This window comes from Vombatus ursinus, unplaced genomic scaffold, assembly GCF_900497805.2.
Source record: "Vombatus ursinus unplaced genomic scaffold, bare-nosed wombat genome assembly UNPS02014959.1, whole genome shotgun sequence".
NCBI lineage: Eukaryota > Metazoa > Chordata > Mammalia > Diprotodontia > Vombatidae > Vombatus > Vombatus ursinus.
In genome coordinates, this window is record NW_020954737.1 from 2,873,131 (window position 1) to 2,895,586 (window position 22,456).

At 38.8% G+C, this 22,456-nt stretch overlaps 1 pseudogene; it reads right to left on the bottom strand.

Annotated features, from left to right (window-relative positions):
* Positions 1-3,596: 3,596 nt before the first annotated feature.
* LOC114030360 lies at positions 3,597-10,102 on the bottom strand (annotated as a pseudogene).
* Between the last annotated feature and the right edge of the window lie 12,354 nt (positions 10,103-22,456).

Consider the following 22,456-nt stretch of genomic DNA (forward strand, 5'->3'; position numbering starts at 1 on the left):
AAAAATCACATAAGAGAGGAAGAAGAAAAATTGGGAAAAGGAATGAAAGTGAGGCAAAAGAACTATGAAAAAAGAATCAATAACTTGGAAAACTGCTTAAAAAGTAGAATTGACCAAATGGAGAAGAAGATACAAAAATCCACTGAAGAAAGCAATTCTTTAAAGAATACAATTGACCAAATGGAAAAGAAACTAGAAAAGCTAATCGAGGAAAACAACACCTTACAAGTAAGAATTGAGCAAGTAGAATCTAATGACTCTATGAGACAACAAGAATCAAACAAAAACAAAACAATGAAAAAATAGAAGGAAATGTAAAATACCTCATGGGAAAAACAACTGACTTAGAAAATAGATCCAGGAGAGACAATGTCAGAATCATTGGACTACCTGAAATCCATAATCAAAAAGAGAAAACTGGAAAACAATCAGACACAAACTAGGTATAGATCAACACCTCATATCCCATACCAAGACAAGGTCAAAATGGGTACATAATTTACACATAAAGGGTGACAGCTTAAGCAAATCAGAAGAGTAAGGAATAGTCTACCTGTCAGATTTATAGAGAGGTGAAGGATTCATGACTAAACAAGAGGGAAAGAACATTACAAAAGATAAAATAGATCATTTTGATTATATTAAAATAAAAAGCTTTTGTACAAACAAAACCAATGCAACAAAGGTTAGAAGGAAAGCAGAAAACTGGGAAACAATCTTTGCCCCAAGTGTCTCTTATAAAGGCTTCACTTCTCAAATGCATAGAAAACTCGGTCAAATATATTAAGAATATAAGTCATTCCACAATTGATAAATGGTCAAAGGATATGAACAGGCAGTTTTCTAATGAAGAAATCAAAGCTATTTATAGGCATAGGAAGAATGCTCTAATTTTTGATTAGAGAAATTCAAGTTAAAACAACTCTGAGATATCACCTCACACCTATCAGTTTGGCTAATATGACAAGAAAGAAAAATATAAATGTTGGAGAAGACATGGTAAAATTGGGACACTTATGCCTGGTGGTGGAGTTGTGAACTGATCTAACCATTCTGGAGAACCATTTGGAACTGTGCCCAAAGGGCAACCAAACTGTGTATACCCTTTGATGCATCAATACCACTAGTAGGTCTGTATTCCAAAAAGACAATAAAAGGGGAAAAGGACATATATGTGCAAAAATATTTATAGCAGCCCTATTCTTAGTAACAAAATTTTGGCAACTGAAGGGATGCCCATCAGTTGGGAGTGGCTGAACAAGCTGTGGTATATGAATGCAATGGAATACTAATGTGCAAGAAGAAATGGTGAATAGGCAGACTTCAGAAAATCCTGGAAAGACTTATAAGAACTGATGCAAAATGAAGTGAGCAAAACCAGGAAGACATTGTACATAGTGTCAACAACATTGTGTGATAATCAGCTATGAATGATTCTGCTCTTCTCAGCAACACAATCATCCAAGACAAGTACAAAGGTCTCGCCAAGGAAAAAGCTTTCCATATCTAGATAAAGAGCTGATGGACTCTGAATGCAGATCAAAGCATAGTTTTTTTCACTCATTTATTCTTTCTTGAGTTTTTTTTTTCCTTTTGATTTGTTTATTCTTTCACAACTGTGACTAAAATGGAAATATTTTTTACGTGATAGTACATGTATAAACTATATCAAACTGCCTACCATTTTCAGAAGAGGGGAGAAGACAGAGGGAAGGAGAAACATTTGGATTTCAAAATCTTGTAAAAATGAATGTTAAAATTTTTTTGACATGTAACTTGGGGGAGTAAAAAGAAATAAAAGCAAAAAAAAAAAACCAACAATAGGGAATTGGATGGTCAGTGGGAATGATCGTTGGTGTGGTAAAAGAGGTCCCTTATCAGTGGTTTTACTCTCTTTTGCCATCTCCATCACAGGTCTTAAGAGTGACTGGGGATAGAAATATAATAAATGAAAACAATACCTATTGGAAAAACAAGATACCAGTCTCATCATTACACAGTTTTTACTTTGTCAGAAGCATCTGACACAGTTATTAAATCATGTCTCCCCTAACATAAGCATAAAACCAGATCCAAATGAGTTAATTATTTACAGAAGAACCAACTAAAGATCTTTAACCTTCATCCCTGGGGTAATATGCATTATCACCAATAATCTCTTTGTAACTGGGAAAGGAACCCCTCTGTATCAAAGGTTCTCTTTCATTCTCCAAGCAATGCCACAGGATCCAGTATTTAGGATCCTAATGGATATTTCTGTGTAGCAAATAGAAGAGGTGGGTTCATTCAGAGAGGAATGGGCATGTAATCCATTGCTCTACAACTATACTTTTCAGGGGGCACCTAGAATACTGGCAAATTGAGCAGAAAATGTTGTGGAGGTTAAAAGTCAGAAAATATGTGTGTATGAATGTATTCTCAGTAAGCTAGAAAAAACATTGCCACAAGGTATACCCCAAAAGGGGAGCTAAGAATGTGGAGAACCAGGATAGCACACAAGCCAATGCCAGTTACCTATTAATCTGGACACTCTGATTCCCAGGTCAACGAGCTTGCCCATAGTCAGTCAGTCAGCAAGTATTTATTAAGTGCCTACTATGTGATAGGCACTGTGCTAAGTGCTGGGGATACAAAAGAAGGCAAAATATACTCTCTGCTCTCAACTGGCTAATAGTCTAATGGGGAAGAAATATGCAAACACTATGTACAATCAAGCTACATACAGGATAAATTGGAGATAATCCACAGAGGAAAGGCACTAGTAGTAAGGGGATTTGGGAAAGGCTTCATGTAGAAAGTGGGACTTTAGATAACACTTGAAAGAAATTAAGGAAGCTGGAAAGGGGAAATGAGAAGGGAAAGAACTGCAGGCATGGGGGGATCATCTGGTGAAAATGCACAATCAAGTGAGATGGAGTTTTTTGTGCAAGGCACATCAAGGAAGCCAGTATCACTGAATCACAGAGGATATAGTAGGGAAGTAAAGTGACGGCAAGGGTATGAAGGGTTTTGAATGCCAAACAGAGGCCTGTAGATTTGTTCCTGAAAGTGATTGGAAGTTACTGGACTTTAGTGAAGAGAGAAATATCCTTCCCCACTCCTCAATTTGCATTAAATTTGCCAGAGCCCCATAGATGGATAGTGTCTTTCTGAAGTGAAGGACTCATACAAGTATTGGGAGACTATAATTTGCTTCAAAGTGTCTTCCAATCTTTTAATGTTTCTGGCAACCATTCCAGTTACAAGGGAGCTAGCTCCAGTGAGTTTGAGGCCACCAACAACTGACCACAAACAATGTGAGTGTACCTGAAGGGCAGTTGTCACCTTGTGCAAGTGGTACAATGGAAGATTCCTTAACTCCAGTATCCCTGGTGAAAGCAAAATGGAGACAAGCAGGAAAGTACCAAGAGAAACACTTTGGGTTCTCACTAGAGCAACATTTACATTCCTACCAGGCTCTTAGTTTGTCTAATAAAAAATAAAATCTCTAAGAAATTAGATGGGTTAGCAGATAGCAGTTCATCCCACTCACCCCTAAACAAACTGATTTCTTCTCAAATTCTTTTCTTTTTCTCTAAATGGTGCCTATACGCACATATTTTAATGATTGCTTGGATTCTTTTCCATAGCTGCAGCTTTTGCAAGACCAGCTCTCAAGGCATCCTTGAAGCCAGCACTCTTACTCAATCCCTTTTGCCTTCAGTTCCAGCTTGACTCTTTCCAGATAGTTGGGATCGGGGTAACCAAAGCTGCAAAGGGATAAAGATTTTGAGCATCAGAAACTCCCTTTTTAAATGATAATCCTTCAAATACCTGAAGACAGCTATCTCATCCTTCCTCCCCCACCCTCTTTTCTTTAGGTAAAGAATCTCTTTTTCTTTCAAATGATCCACATATGGCAACAACCTGAAGGCTTTTAATCAACCTCATTGCCCTCCTTGGATGCCCTATATCTTATCCATGTCCTTCCAAAAATGATGTACCCAGAATTGAAAACAATACACCAGAAGTAGTTTGAAGAGGTCACCATATAGCCACTCTTGTCTCTTTTGTCTTGAACACTATGCCTCTCTTAATATAGTTTAAGATTTTATTATATTTCTTGGCTATAATATTTCATTACTGACCAGTATTGGGCTTGCATATCTTTTTTCACTTTTTAAAATATTTTATTTTTTCCCAAGTACATGTAAAATAATTTAACATTCTTTTTTTTCAACATTTCAGTCCTGAATCCTCTCCCTCCCTATTTTCCCTACCCCTACTAAGAAAACAACAATTTGACATAAGTTATACATGCGTAGTCACACAAAACACATTTCTATGTAAGTCACTGCATAGTTTTTTGTAGTCATTTGTTTCATCTTATGATGCTGAAGTTGATTTTTTCGAAACAAATTAGGACTGCATTTTTCTCTATTAAATTTCACCTTTACAAATATTTGGCCCAAGCCTCTAGGCCTTCCATAAGATTTGGGATCCTACTAAAGAGTCATAGATGAAGAGCTGAAAGAAACCTTGGAAGGCATCTAGTCCGTTTCTTTCAATTTACAAGAGAGGAACCTAAGGCCTAGGCAGCTTACCTGCCTTCTCCAAGGAAACCCAGATAGTAATTGATAGAGGTAGGATATGAAGCCAGATGTCCTGACCCCAAAGCTAGTGCTACTGTTCCATGCAGCTATTGTCATCCCACATATTAATTATTGCTCTAAGCTGTGTCATCTGAAAATTTGATAACCATGTCTTCTATTCCTATATCCCATTCATTGGTAAAACTATTAAGAGCACAGAACCAGGAACACGTCCCCATGACATGCCACTAATACAGCTCCTTCCACAGTAACATGGACCCATTTAATACTACTCTTTGCATCTGGTCACAGTAGTCTTTCAGAGAAATAAGTCACACTTTCTCTGATTCTGTAATGTATGAAATCATTTTTTTATTGTAATTATCTCTGAAAGATCTCTCTGAGATTTTACTTTTGTCTCAGTGAGACACTACAATTCCAATCCCACTGTGGTTAAAAAAAAAAAAAGGTTTCTATCCCAGACCATTATCATGGTAAGTTTCACAATATCTATACTTGCTTTAGAAACCAGCAGAATTCAAAAGAAAATGTCTCCAACTGGAATGAAATATTATTATCCTATGAGAAAAAAGCATATGTGAGGAATTCAGAGAAATATAGGGGTATGTGTATGAAGTGTTGCAGAATATGAAAAGAATATACATAATGACTGCAACAATCAAAACAGAAAAAATACATTAAATGAAGTGAGTTTTCTCTGTCAATTTCTATATAATTAATTACATTAATTAATTATTAATTGATTAAGCAAAATCCAAAGAAGAGATGAGAAAATGGACCTATTTCCATTTTCTAGAGAGATTGGGGGGTGATTTGAGCCCAAAATGTTGGATATGGTATCAGATCTGGCCAGTGTGTAGGTTTGACTTGCTAAAGTTTAATGTTTTTCAAAATTTTTCTTCAAGAGAATGTTTGCTTGATGAGAAAGGAGGTAGGGTAAGTGAGTATCATGTAAAAATAAAAAGAATCAATAAATCTTAAATATTTACAAAAGGGAAATATTCCTTACTTTTCTGGTCCACCAAATGGTTGAGTTTTATGGTGGATATCATTCCAAGTGATCACATCCTTTGTTTCTAATGTCTGAGACTGTCTTATTGTGAAAATCAACTTTTGGCCAAAAGCTCTTTGGAGGAGACTCAAAACTCACCATCCCTCTTTATTATTTGGCAAGTATGCCACCTGGCTTGTTCCTTCACAGCATTTTCCTGGGTTGGGATGATATTCCTGCATGGAGAAGTCAAACAAATATCAAGAAAGAAAAATGTGCAAATCTATAAACTTCTTTACAAAAAAATAGCATTCGTGAAAAAGACCTGATGTTTTGTTTTCTTTTAGTAATTGGTTTGTGCCTTTGTCGATATATTAGCCCTATGGTGGGGGGAGGAGAGGTGGGAACTAACTCCACAAGAGAATATCTGTAGGCTCCCTACTCTGATTATTGTCTTTTTTTTGGAGGGGGGAGGGGGGGTTAAGTGACTTGCCCAGGGTCACACAGCTAGTAAAGTGTTATGTGTCTGATGCCGGAGTTGAACTCAGGTCCTTCTGAATGCAGGGCTGGTGCTCCATTCACTGCACTACACAGCTGCCCCTGATTATTGTCTTTAAAAGTTGCCCAGGCCACCAAGAGGTTGTGACTTGCTAGGGTCACATGGTGTCAGAAGCAGGACTTGGACCAGGTCTCTTTGACTTTCCACTATTCATTTTGCTTTAAGGTAGTTCTTCATTGTGAAAGTCCTTGCTATGGCACAAAAACCTGTAAAATTCAATTCAATTTAACAAACACTTACCAAATGCCTGCTGTGTACAGAGCATAGTGCAAGAAAATGGAGGATTTATAAATAAACAAACATTTTCTGTCCAAAGGAACCTAACAAATTAAATATTTTCTCAGTGCATGCTCCATAGGTCATAGGTGACAAAGGAGAGATTTCATCAGGACTCATCATGTTTAAAGGCTGATTTCCTCATGAATGAACAAATGAAACGGAAACTTTCTGGAGTCAACTCATGTTTTCATCCCAAATGAATATTGCCCAGTCTCCCTCTGAGGAATCCTAGTGGATGGGGCCTTAGGATAAATAACATTACCCTTCTGGGCTTCATTTTTCTTGTCAGAAAAATGGGAGAGGATCTCATTTCCTCAGTCCAAAGTGATTTGTGAAGGTGGGAAGAGAGAAAAGATAAGAGACATCATGGTGTAGTGCAACAGACAACTTAGTTGTTCAGAGATCTGCCCCAGGCTGAGAGTCAGGTTCCATTTCCTGCAAATCAGACCTGTTTCACCAGAATGATTAGTGGGACCCCCTCCATCTTCTCCCATTTCCATTTTCACAAGCTCATTTTCTCCATTTCACCTAGCTCCAGTTAAAGCTCATTCAGTTAACCAAAGAAGTCATTTCTGTTCATAAGAAGGTTCTGGGGCAGAGTATGGTTAATCAGTCTATAGTGTTGGTTGGGAAGCAGGAAATGTCTCCACTGGCTACTTTCAAAGTGAGAGTTCTCAAGTGAGATGGAAGAGAAATGTATTTTATTCATTAGGCTATTGACCATTGCTTATCTTTCTTTTCAAAAGCTTCTCTTAAAGCACCAGGAGGTGGTCATAACAGGTCAAATGGACAAGACTTATCAAGAATTTACTATGAGACAGGCATTATGCCTAGGGTTACTTAGAAAGGTAAAAATAGTTCTTGCCCACAAGGAGCTTCAATTCTAATAGCGGAGACATCATATGCATACAACTATGTACATACAAGACATGCAAGGGTAAATTGGAGATAATTTCAAAGGGAAGTCACTAGCATTGAGGGAGACAGGAAAAGACATCTTGAAGAAAGTGGCATTTTATCTGAGACTTGAAGGAAGCAAGGAAAGCCAGGAGCTGAGACTAACTAGGAGGGACAGCATTCTAGATATTGGGGACAGCCAGTGAAAATTTGGGAAGGTGAGAGATGGAGTGTTATGTGCTAGGAATAGCAAGGAGGTGAGTGTTGCTGAACTGAAGCATTTATGGGGAATAGTAAAATGAAAGATGACTGAAAAGAGAGAAAAGGGACAAGTCAAAATACAAACAGAGGATTTTATATTTTATCCCAGAGGAAACTGAGAATTACTAGGAGTTGATTGAGTACTTACGCTCTTGAACACGATTTCAGGGAGAGGCAGGTAAAGACCTGAGTAACCTTGAAGAATGTGGAGAGTAAGGAGATGAAAACTAGGGAGAAGCAACTCCTCATGATGCCATCAGCAAGGCCCATCCCAGAAATATTTTGTGCAAAATTGTCTATTAATTTATAACACCATGTGAAAGATAGATAAAAAAGATAAGAAAAACCCCAGTTATTAAAATACTGAAATCCAACGCAAAGCTTCAAAAAAGTGGATTGAAGATCTGTTAGAGATTTAAGGTGTCAAGTTTCAAACCACAGGCTTCTGCATCTGGGAACTGATTTCTGCTTACTATATCATACTTCTACCACAGAGTACCCACAAAAAAATGGCTGGGCCAATTTATCAATGTCTTTATCTAGGGATAGGAACTGGTCTCAGATTTCAAAGGTACAGAGAACTACTCCATCAGGAAATGCCCTCCCCTAATGCAGGGCAGCACACTGTCTGCAAATTATAATCTTACAGAGTTGCCTAGAGCACTGAAAAGTGATGTGACTTGCCCAAAGTCACACAGCCAATATATATATCAGAGTGGGGATTGAAACCAGGTCCTTTTGTCTCCAAGGCTGGCTCTCTGTCCACAATGTCATACAACTTCTCTAAATCCATAGCTAATTCATGCTTTTGGTACTGAAAATTATGTGTGTGTGTATGTGTGTGTGTGTGTGTGTGTGTGTGTGTGTGTGTGTGTGTGTGTGTACATAAATACATTGGCGAACCTCCTGACCATCTGGATTGGCAGCTAGATGATGCATTGGATGGAAGGCTGAACCTGGAGTTAAAAAGACTTGGACTCAAATCATGCCTCAGAACCTTACTAGCTGTGTAACTCTGAGCAAATCACTTAACCTTTACTTGTCTCATTTTCCTTGTCTGTAAAATGGGGTTTATACTAACTCATACTTCTCATGATTGTTTTGAGATCAAATGAGATATTATTTGTAAAGTGCTTGCAAACCTTAAAAGGCAATAGAAATGCTATTATTTTTCATCTCAATATATGAAATAATTCAAAAATTGCTAACGGAGAAGCCATGCCAAATTCATCCTTTATAAACATAGCTGGGTTCTCTTTTGCCATGATAAACCTGCACAAAGCTTCTAACTCCACTCATGACATAGTGAATCTCAATAGTGCCACATGATCTATAACCAGGAAGCGAATCAGTCCAGTAAGAGTAAGTCATTTTTCCATCTGCCTGATTCCCTTTCACAATACCATAAGAAGCCTGGCATAAAGGGCACACTGGTTTATGTTTCATGGCCTCTCTGATACAACGGCCACAGAAAACACGACTGCACTTTGGGAGGACTACTTTGTCATGAATAATTTCCATACAGATGATACACTCCACCTTCTCTTCCTTCTTCTCCTCTTTTTCTGGCTCTTTGTCTTTTGGTATAAATACAAGGAGGGTTTTTCTCAGTTTGGGGGCTGTTCACCATTTCTGCTGCAGTGTCATCCTTTTTCTCTATTTCTGTGATTTCTTGGAACAAAAGATGCAAGTGATCAGTATCGACCTCAATTCCATTCTTCATCATGTTTTGGGAAACCATTATTTTCACAGGTGTTTGTGGGAGAAGTTTGCCTCAATGAAACCTTTAACTTCTGAAACATCCTTTGGGTCTCCCTGGAGAATTAAGACTTTTCCTTCTGTTCTCACATGGAGGTTTTTAAACATGTAGGTCAATGTTCTTTGGACTTCAGGTGCCAGCTTATCATCTGTGAAATGAACTTCCTGAGAGGTCACATTCTGTATTTCCTTCTGAAATGCTCTGATAAAAGCCTCTTGAGCTGTTTTTCTATTCCTAGGATTACTTGTCTCAAAATCTAAACAGATATTGCCAGCATGATATGACAAAGTACTTTTGATATGTACTTTGTGCTCTTTTTCTATTCTGTTCAAAGTTTCAGCAAAGAGATATTTAAAATATTCATGCAAATGTGAAGGAACTGAGATATGGTCTGCCTCTTCTGTTCCATGTTTTGGGTTTGAGGGAAGAATAGGACTGTCCCAGTCATTTGGCATACTTTTCTTCATTGCTCTTGCTGAGGTGGAGTGGGGAAAATCTTCCTTTTGGTCATTTTCCAACATCCTCTCACTTAAGAATCGATGAATTTTTTCAATATCTTCATAGTCACCAATCATTTTCTCAAATCCATCAAGGCCTCCCTCCATTTTGAGATTTGGGCAGAGATTAATAATTTTTTCCTTTTGCTCTTTGGAAAGGTTAAAGTTCAAGTGGGCCTCCACATGGAGAAATGTCTGAAATTTACAAAGACCAAATAAAATCACAAGGCTATAAATGGTTATGCTCTTTTTAAGATACTTAGACATCATAGAATTAGAGCCTTAACAACTCCCATCATTGACTCCTTCCACTGTCAGCACTGAAAAGAAACTGAATTGACTTTGTGCTTCATTGTGGGTTCTGCTTACATCTTACATTTCTTAATAGCTATACTAATGATAATGTACCACAGATAAGGCATGGAGATTGGGGGAAGTGGGAATGGTGTTGGTAATGGAAAGCACAATGGTCCAAGAATCAAGAGACTAAGCACTAGGCTAGGTTCTGCTACCAAGCAGCCATATGCTTTAGACCAGTCACTTCAACTCTCTACACCTTGGTTCTTTCATCTGAGAAACAATGATGATGATGATGATGATGATGATGATGATGATGATGATGATAATGATGATGATAGCATTTATCTAGCACTTTAATGTTTGCAAGCCACTTTACATATGTTATCTCATTTGTCACAGCAACCCAGTGGACTAGGTGCTATTATCATCCCCATTTTATAGTTGAAGAAACTGAGGTACAGTGACTAGAATATAGGAACTAGAGGCAGAAACACCTGAGTTCAAATCCAGCCTCAGGTACTTAACTGTATGATCCTGAACAAAACTCTCAATCTCCCTTGGCCTCAGTTTTCCCACCCGTAAAATGGGCATAATAATAATACCAACCTCACAGTGTTGTCTTGAAGATAAAATAAGATAATACATAAAGTGCTTTACAAACCTCAAACTGCTATGTAAATCCTGGCTATTATGAGGTCTCACAGCCAGTAAGTGCCTGAGCCAGGCTTTGACTCTTGAAGCCAACTCTTGACCATTGAACTGACAACAAGTTCTATATGCCATTCACTACAGCTAGAAAAATTCTAAGGTTTGGAATATTGTTTGCCTTATATATGCCAGATTTCCTATGATATCATGAAAGGGAATCAGCCAGATGGAACAATGACAACCTCTTACCAGACTTCTTCACTTCCAGGTTACAGTTTATTTGGCACTATTGAGATTCATTATGACATGTGTGGGGCATACAGATGGTAAGGAAGAGTTTATGGTGATCATTGGAAGCTTTGTGCAGGTTTATCGTGACAAAAAGTACCCTGCTGCAATACCTAGAGGTATTATACAAGATCATAAGACCATAAATTTAGAACTGGAAAACATATTGTAGGTTATCTAGCCCAGCTCTCTCATTTTATAGATGAGAAAACTGGGGAACAGATAAGTTAAGATCCCAGAGGTAGCAAATGCTAGGGGCAGGATTTGAACCCAAGCCCTGTGACCATGCCCTTTTGGTAACTACAACCTTTTTTTTAAACTGAAAATAAATCTAGTGGTAACTTTTTTGTTTTACATCACTTTGGTTTCCCAATATCTCCCTCCCTTCTGCCCTACTTAGACAGTAATCCCTTATAACATGGGGGGGGGGATAGTTCAGCAAAATTGACAGAGGCATCCAGAAATTCACCTTGTTATTATTTCACTCTTATCTCCCACTTCTGAGAATCTACAACCTAAAATATGCACCCTTACTCGATTGGGAGGAGGAAGTTGAGGAAGAGAAGAGGAGAGGACAAAGGGCAGGGGAGAGAAGGAAAAGGAGAGAAACTTGTGTAAATTACATAAGTTAACACAAATTTTTTATAATATGAATGTTACTATAAAGGTGGAAGGATATTTTTAGGTGTGGTGAATGGGAAAGGCCTCTCTGATCACTCTCTTCCCTTACTTCTCACCTTTTGAATGAAGGAGTCAGAGGAGCCAGAAGCACCTCCTTCTTCTGGATGGTTCTCATCTAGAAATTCCTTTGAGAGTGACTGAGTCTGGGAGGAAAGCTGGCTTATCTCCAAAGTGTTCTTCTCTCCTGAGGTTTCATTTGTTTCTAGGAAGACTTTCACATATGATGTAGCACTGACCTCCACAGTGTGGTCTCTCTGTGCTATCACTCTTTCCTTGGCTTAAAGAAACAGAAAAATGAAAGGTAAATGATAAAGCTTCAGAATAAGTTTCCTTCAAAAATGTAATATGAGAATTGACTAGAAAACCAAAGACTCCCTCAAACATGGGATTAGACCTTTAGAGCTGGCACGGATCTGTGCTCTGTTCCTCCACCCCCAAACCCATCTTGGTCTTAGAGTCTGTCTGAATCTTGGCATGCAGCAAGGCAGTGACAAGGGAGATGCAGGATTCTACAGAGAAGCTCTGGAAGAGATTATTTAATTAGCCTTGCAATAGGAAATAATTAGAAGAGAAGAGCAGATTATGGGACATGTCTTTGGAAGAGATAAGGGAATAGAATTCAAGATGCTGCAGGTGTGAAAAAGAAATAGAGGTTTTAACTTTCAGGATGGGTCAAAAGAGGCCATACCAAGGTCACATTTGGGGTTAATACTCTTAGACTATGTCTATATCTCCCATGAAAGAGTTATAAGAAAATAGAGAGGGAGCAGAGGTAGAACCTTGTGTGCCCTCCATAAGATTATAGATTTAAGGCTGCAGGAGACATTAGAGATCATCTAGTCCAATTCGCTCACTTTACAGAGGAGGAAACTGAGGTCCATGGAAGGGAAGTGCCTTGCCCAAGGGGCACAGTAAATGGCAGAGCCAGTAGATGCCAAAGCCACACTGTTTTCAATGTAACATGCTGCTTCTCACTGAAACCTTTTCTGGATTCTTTTTAATACAAATGCAAACCAGGATGAGATTTGAATAATACAGCCAACATAGGCTTAGTTGAGTAGAATAATTCAGATGGGGTTGGGAGGCATATGTAATAAATGTTTAACTTTGTTTATCATCAAGTCAGCGTTTCATAAAATTTAACAAAATTTTTTCACTGTTAATAATACCACAGAACAAATAAGATGTTTTGCTCAAAGCAGAAATCTATCATCCTTTTCCAAGGACTACCAAACCCTCCCTGGAGCAGCTTTTAGTTTTGCATTTTTATTATATTTTACTCATTTCTTTTATTTTCTTTCTTTCTTTCTTTTTCTTTTTCTACCAATAGTTGAGAATGATCCAGACATACATAGATATTCCTTATAAGCTCTGAGGATCCTTATCCAAACTCCTTCCATCAAAAATGAGTCTCAGGTCCCAGAGGAAGGCTGCAGCTTCCCTTTCCAGCTTCTAGGGGTACTGCTGAGGAGGTTTTGGAGGCAAATCTCTAATACCATCAGCCCATGGTCTCCACTCATATATTTCCCTATAAGGTGATCAATTGAGAATCATTCTACTTAGCCAGACTTAAGAGTTATTTACTATAGTGGCACAATAAGAACATCTGGTACAAAATATCCTCCCCGCAGCCCTAGAAGGATGTGACACACTTCCCTATACAAAGTCTAGGGAAAACAAGCACAATATTAGTGAGGAAGTGTGGGTAAGGGGGTAACTTGTAGCCCTTGGTTGCTGGAAGTCCTTGAGCACCATCAGATGCTCAAGAAGCCCCCTTTATGCATGATGTAGTCCTTTGCTGGGGCCTCTTGTAAATCCAGGAATCTCTATCTAATTTGTCTTTGGTTCCCCATGCAGACTAACTCAGGGATAGATGCCTCCAGGATGCAAATGGGAAGATGGGAAGACCAAGATCCTTCTGTCTCTTCAAAGGTCTTCCACTGGCCAAGGAAGAGGGAAGAAAGGAAGAAGTTGACCTAGTCTAGGCCAAGGCCTCTCCTTTCCCACAGGTATATCTACCATAAGGGTTAGCTTCCTCCTGGTTCAACACTCACTGTTGTTGTTTAGTCCTATCTGAATCTCTGTGACCACATTTGGGGATTCTGTGGCAAAGATAATGCAGTGATCTGTCATTTCCTTCTCCAGCTCATTTTACAGATGAGGAATTTAGGAAAACAGGGATTGCCCAGAGGCACACAGCTAATAAGTGTCTGAGGCCAGATTTGAACTCCTGAAGATGAGTCTTCCTGATTCTAAGACCAGTGTTCTAACTACTGTACCAACTGTCCCTTCAACACTCACTAGCACTCCTTCATTCCAGCAAACTTTTTTTTATGTGCTTTTAGAGAGGACCCAGAGGATATAATAAGTCTACCATTATTTCACTTCATCTAATGGATTTTAAAGACTTTTTAAAGAAATTTATTTATTTTGAAATTAGCACCAAAACCAGCTCATTTACCTACATGGAACAAAAAAAAAAAAAAAAGATTGTACATAAAACAGTGAGTCTACATTTTGTATCTTTTATTTTTTAAATATACATTGAATTCCACTCATAAGTTCCAAAATGGTCATACTCTTTATCTCTGCTACCTTCTGAACTTCCTTCCATTCATTTCTGTGTAATTAAAAATTGGTACAAGGCAGCTTTTCTTTTTTTTGTTAACCATGGTTTTTTAACTCCACCCCCTCTAAAAAACCAACAGAAATGATAAAAAAAAATTCTTGGAAAAGGCATTGTCAAGCAAAATTAATCTACTGAGTGGCCATATCCAAAAATGTATGTCTCTTTCTGCACCTTGAGAATATCACCTCTCTGTAAGAGGGTAATTAGTATTTACACCATATGTCCTTTGGGAACATGATTGATCATCGCATACATCAGAGTTCTGGAGTCTTTCAAAATTGTTTTTCTTTATAATGTTGCTGTCCTTGTGTAACTTAGTTCATTCTTTATCAGTTCATTATCAAATTCTCTGAAATCATCTCTTTCATTATTTCTTAGTATACAATTAATATACCACTTTATTCACATGGCATAATTTGTTTAGTCATTGCTTAATTGATGGGCATTCTCTTAGATTCTAGTTCTTTGCTTTTCTTTTCCCACTTTTTATTCCCTTCACATTCATGATCAGAAAGTTTGTTGAGTTTGATATATATCAACACCAAATTCTTTGTGTGTACATATGCATGTGTTCAACCCTTTTATTTGTTTCAGATAAGAATAAAGTGGATTTGATGGCCATGCCTCCTACCTCTCTCTATATATTCCTATATTCTTACCTCAATTTTGGGAAAAAATAAGTTCCATTCCCTTCTTCCTTTCTACATCAGTCTATTCCTTTTACTCTTCCTTCTTTTTCCTCTATTAGAACATTCAGAATGGGACCAATCTAACTTTAGATCCTCTATTTTTCTTACTTACCTCCCTCAATATTCTTCTAAGGCATTGAGGTTCTAAAAGGACAATTATTTCTCCCCCTATTAGAATACTAGCACTATATCATCATATAGCTCCTTCTGATTGCTCAAATAAATTTACCTTTCTAAGTTTCTCTGAATTCATATGTTTGTATTTCAAACATCCTACTCAACTCTGGTCCTTTCATCAGAAATGCTTAAAAGTTTTCTTTTTGATTTAAAGTCTATCTTTTCTTGTGTACAATTATAATCAGTTTTTGAGGATAAATTATTTTTGGTTGCAAGTCTCTCTCTTTTGTCTTTTGCAATATTGCAGTTTAAGAGTTCTCATTTACGGCAGAATCTTCAAGATCTCATGTGATCCTGACTACAGTTCCTTGGTACTTTATCTGATGCTTTATGGATACTTAATGTGGGAGTTCTGGACTTAGGTTCTAACATTCCTCTGATTTTTCATTTCTGTGTTCCTTTCAGGAAGTTGGAAGTGAGATCTTTCTATCTTCACTTTTCCCTCTTGTTCTAATACATTTGGGAAGTTTTCATTTGTGATATCTTGAAATTAGTGTTCAGAATTTTCTTTTGATCAGGCCTTCCTGATTGCAGGTCCAAAGCTCTAACCACTCTGCCACCTAGTTAATTTCTTGGGGCCTCAGTTTCCTCATATTTAAAATGGGGAGGCTCAGCTGAACGTTCTTTCCAGCCCTAAAGGCTTTACTGCCCTTGTAATGACAGAAAGTTACCCAACTCTGCTCCAGTAGCACAGTGTGGACTCTGGCAAGGGGGAAGAGAATGAATTGGGAAGGAGTTAAGAATGAAGAGGAACTAGACAGTTCCTGCCTTTCTTTTTCTTTTATTTCTTTTTTTTTTTAGTTTTCAACATTTAATTTTATAGGTTTTTGATTTCTAAATTTTCCCCTTTCCCTTTCCTACCCCCTCCCCAAGATAGCATGCAATCTGATATAAGCTATACATATACAATCATATTAAACATATTTTCACATGAGTCATGTTGTAAAAGAAGAGTCAGAACAAAAGGGAAAAACCATGAGAAAGAAAAAAGAGAGAGAGAAAATAGTATGCTTCAATTTACATTCAGACTCAATAGTTCTTTTTCTGGATATAGATAGCATTTTCTATCATGAGTCTTTTGGAATTGTCTTAGATCATTGCATTGCTGAGAAGAGCTAAGTCTATCAAAGTTGGTCATCACATAAAGTTGCTGTTATTGTGTACAATATTCTCCTGGTTCTGCTCACTTCACTCAGCATCAGTTCATGTAAGTCTTTCCAGGTTTTTCTGAAGTCAGCCTGTTCATCATTTCTTATAACACAATAGTATTCCATTACATTCATATACCACAACTTGTTCAGCCATTCCCCAGTTGATGGGCATCCCCTCAATTTCCAATTCTTGGCCACCACAAAAAGAACTGCTATAAATATTTACGTACATGTGGGTCCTTTCCCCTTTTTATGATCTCTTTGTGATACAAACCTAGTAGTGGTATTGGTGGATCAAAGGGTAGGCAGTTTTATAGCCCTTTGGGCATAGTTCCAAATTGTTCTCCAGAATGGTTGGATCAGTTCACAACTACACCAACAATGCATTAGTGTTACAATTTTCCCACATCTTCTCCAACATTTATCATTTCCTGTTTTGTCATGTTAGCCAGTCTGACAGGTGTGATATGGTACCTCAGAGTTGTTTTGATTTGATTTCTCTAATCAATGGTGATTTAGAGCATTTTTTTCATTTGACTATAGAGAGCTTTAATTTCTTCATCTGAAAACTACCTGTTCATATCCTTTGACCATTTATCAATTGAGGAGTGACTTGTATTTTTATAAATTTGACTCAGTTATCCACATATTTTAGAAATGAGGCCTTTATCAGAGACACTGACTGTAAAATGTTTCCCATATTTCTACTTCCCTTCTAATCTTGGTTGCATTTGCTTTGTTGGTGCAAAAACTTTTCAATTTAATGTAATCAAAATTATCCATTTTGCATTTTATAATGTTCTCTATTTCTTGTTTGGTCATAAATTCTTCCATTCTCCATAGATCTCACAGGTAAACTATTCCTTGCTCTCCTAATTTGCTTATAGTATCACCCTTTATGTCTAAGTCATGTACCTATTTTGACCTTATCTTGGTATACAGCATAAGATATTGGTCTATGCCTAGCTTTTCCATACTATTTTCCAGTTTTTCCAGCAATTTTTGTCAAATAGTGAGTGCTTATCCCGGAAGTTGGAGTCTTTGGGTTTATCAAACAGTAGATTACTATAGTCATTGACTACTGAGTCTTGTGTACCTAACCTATTCCACTGATTCACCATTCCATTTCTTAGCCAATACCAAGTACTTTTGGTGAATGCTGCTTTATAATACAGTTTTAGAATGGATATGGCTAGGCCACCTTCCCTTGCATTTCTTTTCATTTAATTCCCTTGATATTCTGGATCTTTTGTTCTTCCAGGTGAATTTATTATTTTTTCTAGGTCTATAAAATAATTTTTTGGTAGTTTGGTATGACATGGAATAAGTAAATTAATTTGGGTTGAATTGTCATTTTTATTATATTAGCTTGGCCTAGTGACTTTATTTGTGTGAAAAGTGTTGTGTAATTGTGTTCATATAGATCCTGAATTTGTCTTGGCAGGTAGATGCCCAAATATTTTATATGATCTACAGTTACTTTCAATGGAATTTCTCTTTCTATCTCTTGCTGCTGGGCTTTGTTAGTAATATATAGAAATGCCAATGATTGATATGGGTTTATTTTATATACTGCAACTTTGCTAAAGTTGTTAATTATTTCAAGTAGTTTTTTTAGTTGATTCTCTAGGATTCTCTAAGTATACCGTTTTATCATCTGCAAAGAGTTATAGCCTTTCTTAGGTGATATAGTGGATAGAGCTATTAAGCCCTGGAGTCAGGAAGACCTGAGTTCAAATTTGGCCTTAGACACTTGCTACCTGTGTGATCCTGAGTAAGTCACTCAATCTCTGTCTGCCTCAATTTTCTTAACTGTAAAATGGGGATAATGGGTTTATTGTGAGGATTAAATGAGGTAATATTTGTAAGTTTATCACATTGCCCAGCATATAGTAGGCTTTATATAAATGGAAGCTATTATTTTTATTAACCCAAGCCCTGTTTCCCAGTGCCCCTTCTCCTGGCTCAAGTTGGGTTCCTCCACTTTGGTGCCTTCTCCCAGTTCACCCCGTCTCCCCGCCGCAGCTTTTCCTCCCACTCTATTCTCTGTCCAGCGGCTGCCCTACCCCCTTTTTCCAAAAACTCTACCCAGAAAGTGCCTTTGATTGGGCCGGCTTTGACCGTGCACTCGCTTCCCCCGGACTTTCGCCGGCTCTGGAAATAACTTTTGCAGTTTCTTCTCTAGTCGAGAGCAGTTCTAGGACACACAGACCAGGACCCGGTAAGGCAGGCGGTGGACAGAGCCTCCAGTGGCCATCCGAGCAGGGTCGTGATTCATGAGCCGAGGAGTCAGGGATGCTCCAAGTTTGTTTGTTCAGGACTCAGAAGGGGTAACTAAGGAGCAAAGAGAGCGGAGGGCAAATGACTCTTTCAGCTCCCCACCCCCACCTTTCTTCAGAGGTAGCCTGCAAACTTTCGGTTTCGCTTCCTCAAAAGCCTTCCCTCTTCCTAGCCTCAGGCAACTAGGAGCTGCTGGTGTGGTGAGAGAAAAGAAAACTGCCAGGCTTAGACCATCCCTAGACCCCAGGTCTGCTTGGGGATCCTAGCTCTCTCACCTCGGGTGACAGACAGGAAGGGGGCTTGGGAGCTTATGCCAGCTCCCATTATATTTTAGGGGTGGCGGGGGTGGGAATGAGTCAGATGTAGGGCTGTAACATTTTCCAAAAATCTTGAAGCCAGGAAAAGCAGCGATTTATTTTTTCTCCCTTTTAAAAAGACATCCACGTGTCTTCGGTGCACACTTGAATATTCTGAATTCCTTATCAATTAGGGAATAGTTATCCTTCGTATGACGTCAAAATTACGGGGACCCAGATTACCTTTCATCTCAAAGTCTCCATGTTCGTCGGATCTTGCTTAAATTTAAAAATTGGAAGCGAGGCTCAGATTCTTATAATCTAGCCACTGCTTACCCATGTTCAGACTCCTTAAGAGTCTGACCAATATGATGGATGTTCTAATAAACCTTGTCTTTGGCTGAAAGAATGCTTGGGTCGAATTCTTTCGGGCAGGATGCGTGTGTTGTGATTTTGGGGTCCCAGCACCCCTGAACTAGCCCTAAACCGCATCATTTTGGTGGCCCCAACGGGGAAACTGCCTAACCCCAAGTTCTTCTCCAGCCCAGACTGGAAGGTATGTAAGCCTCACGTCCCTCTCCTTTCTTGCTTTGCAGTTGGGGTCGCTCTCCAAGCACCAAGGATTGGAGGTGCTTTTCTGGTAGGCAGTTACGAGGCTGTCTCGCACTTGACCTGACTCTCTCAGGCTCTTGGTCCACTGGGTCGGTTCAAGGCCATGGACCTGGGTACAACTTCCACGGCATAGAGGACAAGGACGGGTGCCCTATGCAGGAAGTGTTATCTGTTAATTCCCTTGGCACTAGGGAATTGGGAAAAACTGCAGTTGCTTTTGGTTCCCTGAGGCTTACTTACTCCCTTCCCTCTACGCCCCTGAATTCTCCTTCATGAAGGTTACAGGGGAAAGTTAGAACACCTGAAAATATCTTGGCAGATTCTGGAGGTTTTGTGAATGATCAGTAAGGAGTTTAGAACTCCTCCTTACAACCCTGGTCACTCTTTTCTTCCACTCCCTTCACTTGAGTACTTTTGATTTCACCCTCCCCCAACTGGGGAAAAGGAAGGAGGGTGAAGGGGCAGCAGCTACAGCATGGGCCCCACTGGCAATGGCCTTGGGCCCTAGGGCAACCTTTGCCTGGAAGCATCACCCAGGTTCAGCACATCTTGCTCAAGGTAATGAAGCTAGCCTCTAAACTTGGGTAAGCATGCTCTTTTAAATTTGCAGTTTTAACTGTTAAAGATGAAATGTTGATTTTCTGTTTAAAGTAATTTGGAAGTGCATTTAACAAAACTGAAGTCACCTGATTGGTAATGGGTTTGTTTCACGTTTCAAATTGGTGAACTTTCTGTATCAGTTATGTCAAGCAACTTTTCATAATTTGGTTACCGCTAAAATAATTTGCTATTGTTGGTTATTGTTTTAATGTGTAAATTAGCCAAAAAGTTTGTTTGGGTTATGTATGGCTTGCTGAGAATTTGCAAGTGTATAGAAATCTCTAATGATTGGTTTTTTATGTAAATCCTGGAAAAGTTTTTCCTAAACTTTGTTTAGTAAAACTTGCTGTTTGATGTAAGCTCATAGGATTTTATTTTGAGTTGTCTGATGGGTCATAATCCATTGATAATCAATAATCCACCATCTGAGAGAAATGCCACAAGCTAGAAGGTGATACTGGTGGGAAGTCAGCATTGGGAAAAGCTGAGAGGACAATTTTAGCCTCAGTCTAAGATGGGATCCTCCTGACTCAATTTCCCCATTATGTTCCTTTGAAAGGGAATGTTACCCACCTGGCTATTGCTGAGTGCAGCTATGAGGTGGATTTGATACTGCATGGTTGGAAAACTGAATTATCTGAATCCAAACAGAGCTAAGGATGTTTTATCCTCTCAAAGTTGGGCCCTAAATCTGGTCCCTGCTTTATATCTGGGCCCTGCAGTTTTTTCTGTTAGATTTATGTCTTCCAGACTATGGGTTATTCACCTACAGTTGGTAGCAAACAGCAAGTACCAGCCAATGTCCCCACATGGGTTCCCTGGATGCAGCCTGTGCTCAGTTCCAGTCAACCTCCTCTTTGGGACTCCCTTGAGGCAGGGACAGTTCTATGCCCCCTTGCCAGCAGGAAACAGTTTCAGAAGCCGAGACCTTTGCCCCTTACTCCAAAAGAATTTGGGTTCCTATTTGTTTGAGGGGGGAATGATGGGGTTGGAATCTGGGCTCCAGAAAGGAAAAACCCTGGACTTTCCCACATAGCCAAATCTCTGGCATTCCCCTGAGGCTATAGTCCCTTCAGCTGGTCTTTCATTTTGGCTACACCCAATCTCCCCTCCATTGTCTAGCCTCCCTATGGCCCCCGGCTATTTCCCACCCTTGGTCCCACCTGGGCTCCATTTCCTATCCTTGGTCCCACCTAGGCTCCATTTCCCAACCTTGGTAATTCTATTACCTCATGGACTTCTTGGCCACTCCTAGAACCCTCCCGCAGTCTTTCTGTATATAAGGTACATCTTGTCTCCATTAAGATGCTCAGATTCTTATAATCTAGCCACAGGCTCAGATTCTTAAAATCTAGTCTACTGCTTAGATTCTTGTAATCTAGCTACTGCTTACCCATGTTCAGACTCCTTAAGAGTCTGCCCAACGTGACGGATGTTCTAATAAACCTTGTCTTTGGCTGAAAAAAAAATTTGGAAGTTAACTTCGAGGTCATCTGTTCTAAGTGTTCTTAACCAGGTGTCCAGAGACTGTGGTTCCATGAATAAATTTCCCTGGGATCTAAGAATCTGGGTTTTTTGAAAAAAAAAATTTTTTTTTGGTAATTGTATTTCACTATAATTGGCCTCCTTTCTATTTCATTTTATGTATGTAAAAACCTTATTCTGAGGAGTCCATAGATTTTTAACAGTCTGTCAAAGAATTACATGAAAGAAAAAAAGTTTAAGTCCAACACCCTAATTTACAAAGGAAGAAACTGAGTCCTCTGTATAGGTTAAGTGATTCATTCAAGATCCGTAAAGGATTAAGGAGCACAGTCAGGATTCAAAACCAGTAATCTGGTGGAGACAGCCAGAACTGCTTAAAGAGGTGACTTAATTTCCAGTGAATATAAAAATTGCCAATCATTACAAAAGAGTCCCTTTTTTTTTTCTTTTTTGCTTACTTGGTTGCCTAGACTTAAGAAAGTGATGGAGAAAATGTTAATAATACAGGGAAACTTAAAAGTTTGCTGTGGTTTTCTGGCAGCACACCCCAGGTTTTAGGCCTCTTTCTACTCCATAACAGGACAGCCAGGTGGCACAGCACACCAGGCCTGGAGCCAGGAAATTCAAATCTGGCCTCAGAGGCTTGGTAACTCTATGGCCCTGGGCAAGTCATTTAACCCTGTTTGCCTCAGTTTCCTCATCTGTAAAATGAGCTAGAGAAGGAAATGACAAACCACTCCAGTATTTTTGCAAAACAAAACAAACACAACTTTTTCAACTACTAT